General features: G+C 31.3%; 1 long non-coding RNA gene across 2 annotated transcripts; it reads right to left on the reverse strand.

Annotated features, from left to right (window-relative positions):
• Positions 1–471: 471 nt before the first annotated feature.
• On the reverse strand, positions 472–3,219 carry LOC108342738 (uncharacterized). Of its 2 annotated transcripts, XR_008250056.1 has the most exons (4): positions 3,201–3,219; positions 2,778–2,846; positions 879–1,011; positions 472–692 (listed from the first exon to the last, which is right to left on the reverse strand). It is a non-coding gene; the product is annotated as an uncharacterized LOC108342738 (long non-coding RNA). The 2 variants fall into 2 exon arrangements; XR_001833424.2 differs by lacking the exon at positions 3,201–3,219 and having other exon boundaries at positions 475–692; positions 2,778–2,873.
• Between the last annotated feature and the right edge of the window lie 1,764 nt (positions 3,220–4,983).

Here is a 4,983-nt window from a genome sequence, read left to right on the forward strand (position 1 = left end):
TTTTCCTTTGCTACCATTGGTATTTCTGCACCATGAATTTTACTAGATATGGTTCCTTGGTCATGGAATTGTATATGAATGGCATAATAATTGGTTTCACAACACTTTTAAGTTTTAAAAAAATATTGAGAAATAAATTAGACACTCCAAAATGAGTGTCATCTTCCTAGTTGACTTGCATGTGAAAAACCTTTGCCTGAATTAACCACTTATTTTGCCTTTGCTACCATTGAATTTCGTTATACTTTTTCTTCCACAATTGAAGGATTAACTCCAATACTTTAAATGATTTTGTCATCGGAAATAATAATTTTGTTCCATTAATGTGACATTATAATTTAATATTACATTAAAATATTAAAGGACTTACATAAAGATATTTTAACAACGATACTAAATAAAGAAAATTTCCATTGATATAGGAAGTTTGTCTTGAGACATTAGTCTTTCTTTGCACCTTAACTTGGAGCAATGGATGAGTTACAATGTTGAGAAAGATAACGTTGGCATGAGAAATTGACAAGCTTCCTTAGTATGTCCTCTATTTTGTTGTCTTCAATGGGGTTCGGTGGAATGACCGGTATGGACGAAGTGTTTATTCGGTTTGTTGGCGTTGCATACAAGCCTTCTAGAAATGCATTGAGCTCAGTTTGTTTCAGATGAAGGACGTCTGATGGATCCAATTGGGAATGCTGAAACCAAAAGAAGGTAAGGTGGATGAAAATGATGTTCAACGTAAACAATGTCCCATAAGAGCAAACAAAGCACAATTGTATTTTGTGGTGAACAATTCAATTACATGAACTTAAAATGTTAAATTTTGATTGTCATCAATGATGGTTGTAAAGAGCACATTAAAAAGGTTAATGAAAACACACCTGCCAATTACTTGGGAGACCCTTGGCGAGTTCAGTCATATCTGGCTATTGTTGGTTCTGCTTAATAGCATCTTGCGGTTTGCTACCAGATTCTTTTGTTGCTTGTACTCTCTTGTGTTTGACCTTCTCTCGCCTGAAACAATAAATCTAATTATTTTCAGTATTTTCAGTTATGTCCTTTACTCGCTATTTTACTCATTACTCTTTCCACATAATTCCGAATGAATTAATTCTTGTTTTATTGGATTCCAAACTCAAAGATCTTTCTTTGGACACCAGACTCGTAACTTTTAGACAACAGAGTCAACTGCAGTACAAATTTTAAGATCGACATTTTAATTACATTTTTAAGTATTTTCAGCTATGACCTTTACTCACTATTTTACTCATTACTCTTTCCACAAAATTCCAAATGCGATGATTCTTGTTTTTTTTGGAATCTAGACTCAAAGATCTTTCTTTGGACACCAGACTCGTAACTTTTAGACAACAGAGTCAACTGCAGTACAAATTTTAAGATCGACATTTTAATTACGTTTTTCAGTATTTTCAGCTATGACCTTTACTCACTATTTTACTCATTACTCTCTTCACAGAAATCCAAATCAGATGACTATTGTTTTGTTGGAATCTAGACTCAAATATCTTTCTATGGAGACAAGATTCATAAATTTTAGATCACAGAGTTAGCTGCAGTAAAAATTTTAAGATCAGCATTTTAATCACGTTTTTCTGTATTTTCAGCTATGACCTTTGCTGATTGATTTTCTTATAACTCTCTCCACATAACTCCAAATGAGTTAATTCTTTTTGGGTTGGACAGTAGACTCAAAGATATCTCTAATGACTATAAATTCATAAATTTTAAAGCATTGAGCTAATTATGATTAATTTTTCAAATTTTCGTAAGTGTGCACAAAATTTCTAGATACCAACATGGGTGGAGAAGCAACAATACCAACTTTCAAATATAGATTACAGTTACATGATCTATTACTGCTATATAAACGGATGGATGGAGAGTTAATTAACGGATGCTACTAAACATGCCGACAGATAGAGCAACTGAGAGAAATTTGGAAAAAAAATATAAATAACAACATTGTAGGAAAATGCCCATGATTTTCAATCTCAATGAAGACAGGAACTAAGACGTTGTAAATCTTTTACTTACACAGGAAATGCAGAAGAATCGAATTAGCAACCTAGACAACACAAAACTATAAAAACAAAACATTGATGGTAATATCTTTTAGGGGAGGAACTAGCGACTTTTAGGTGCTTATAAAACTATACAATAGAACCATACAACAAAACATAGATGGAAGGGGACATATTCTCCCATCTTAGAGTTCCAACATTATCAATCCCTTACATTACCCAACATATTCTCACAAGAATAACAACCAAAATTAACATGGGAAGATCTTTTGAGGACTAGAGATTTTCTAATTACTATATAACCATAAAACAAAAATGTGAAGGAGCAACATGGTACTCTGCTAGAAAGTTCAACTGACCTCGCTTGGTAGGGTGAGACCCTTGACAAGATGAATCTAGCCAATAGCCACATAGACCAGGGTTTCCAATGAAACTGCAAATAAAATGTGACGTCAAACAATCAATGAATCCAAAAGAACATACTAATGGAAAGCTACATTGAGTTGAAAATTAGAAGCAATAGAGATAAAAGATTCACCAGGAAATGGCCTAACCTACCAGGAGAAAACCTTGAAAAATTGTTACTTGTGGGAATAACACCAACTAAATTTTTTTAAGATACATTACTATAGATTTTTAAGTCAATAACCAATCTATTAGGTAAAAGTTATATGATCTTTCCAGAGAATTATAATGCTAAATTGTTCCAAAAGTAAAATAAAAAAAGATAGAACTTACATCAAAGAAAGACTAAGGCAATTTACAAACGAAGACACATCCTCAGATAATTTGTTCATTTCTAGTCTCCTGTGGAATTTCAAACCAATAGATGTGATTAAAACATGTAAGAACCGAAACAAAATTATCATTCTATCATGATTTGTCAACTCAAATTAACAAAATAAATCCAAGAACGACAAAATTAGTTTTGGGTCTATTCAAGCAATTAAAGAACTTGATCTCAATACTCTATCAAATCTAATGAACATATATTCTAAGCATAGTTTATGAGAAATTCGTCCAAAAAGACAGCATATATTGCAACAAATTTATGTATTTCTACCATCCAATGAATCAGTAGAATTTAAGGAAGTTGGTTTACTGGCAAAAGAGATTTGCAAGTCCATAAAATATCATTAACTTAAATTAACAAGAACTTACAAAGCAAACATTGAATAAGCAAGAAAAGAGCTTGCAAAGATATCATGTTCTGAAGTTGGATCGCGAATAGGGTTCGCGAATAGTTCCACCGGTGGCACTCCAGCGAGCAACGTACCGCTACGCTACAGTGAAGGAAGCGGGTGGGAGGATTCGAGACTCAAAACGGTCGATGGGTGGCTGGGTCGGAGGGAAGACGATACCGTCTTCGTTTCGCCTACGAACGTCGGAGCTGCGGCGACTCTCAAACGAAACTGGGTGGCTGGGTGGAAGAAAGACGACAGCATTCTAGGTTGTCCCTAAGCCGACCGAACGTCGGAACTCCGGTGGCACTCGTGGCTGGGTCGGAGGAAAGACGAACTCTCTCTCTAGGGTTCGGCTCTCTCTCAAGCTTCTCTTCTCTCTCTACCAATGTCCCAAATTCAAAATGTGAAAAGTGGAAATGAAACCCCAAAACTTCAAACCCCTTCTGCGAACTCTCTTTCCACGTCATTTTAAATTTTAAAACAATTTTTCACGTGGACCACTAGCATTTTGACACCTGTCCCGTGTCAAAATGTTGTCAAAACTTCTTGTTCAAATATCATTTCCCTAAAATAAATGAATAAGATAATGAATGAGATGTGAATATAATATTGTATAAAATTTGATATATGTATAACTATATGAATAATTCTAGGTTATTATCATTTTTGTGTGCTTTATTGTTTATCTAATGATTATATAGGACAATTATAAAAAAAAAAACTCATTGAAAGGCTGAAAATAGAGAAAGGAAAATTATATTTTTGTAGTATTATTTCTCTTTTATTGAATAACTTCATATGTGTGCATATTATATATATTTTTCCAATGAAGATAAAAGCTTTATTTTTAATATCTTTAAGAAAGAGTTTAAATATACATGTATAAATAGTAGCTATTGACATATATTTTGTGAATGTGTAGAAATGTGACTTAAAAAAGAATGTTACACTTTCAACACATATTTTTGGTAAGAAAAGATACAAGATTAAATTTCTTTGCAGACAAAATTGTATATCAATTATGACACATTATATATTTTACTTATAGTTTTAGATAATGAATATTTATAGTTGTATTTTACCAATGTTTAGTAATTAATTTGAAAAGTTTTCTACCATTTAAAAAGGGTAATTACCTAGTAGTATAATACTCTTAAAAATGTATTTATAAAATCAGTTTAATTTTATAAATTATTTTGGTGAGAATAATGAGAAAAAAATAAAATTAATTATGAGCTATTTAAAATGATAATGATGATGAATTTTTTTTTCATTTTAACATTTTCTTTCTAAAACTAAAAATATATAGGAGTGAATTTTATTAATAAGAAAGTAACAATAACTTAATTAGGTCAATATTATGTTTTTTATTGATAAAAATATATATAAAATGGAAAATATTTGAGATGTTTTAAACCTCTTACCAAAATAGTTCTAAGTACGGTTCAAAGTATAGAAAAAAATGTAACTAGCATACAAAAACAAGTTAAAAAATACATAATAAATTGAATATTATATTATCATTTTAATAAATCTCTGCAAAACTTGCTTAGCCACTCTTTGGAACCTATTAAAACCTCATGATCTAGACCAGAATATTCAAGACTTTTGTTGTCCATGTAGTTAGATTTTTAAATTCTGCAGAAGAATTTATTTGTATAGTCATGTAAGAATAGCAAAACGGGCAATTTCACCCTGTTAAGGTGGTCCACATTTTTTTAAATATATATATATATATATATATATATATATATTAGATT

This window comes from Vigna angularis, chromosome 6 (genome assembly GCF_016808095.1).
Source record: "Vigna angularis cultivar LongXiaoDou No.4 chromosome 6, ASM1680809v1, whole genome shotgun sequence".
Classification (NCBI taxonomy): Eukaryota; Viridiplantae; Streptophyta; class Magnoliopsida; order Fabales; family Fabaceae; genus Vigna; species Vigna angularis.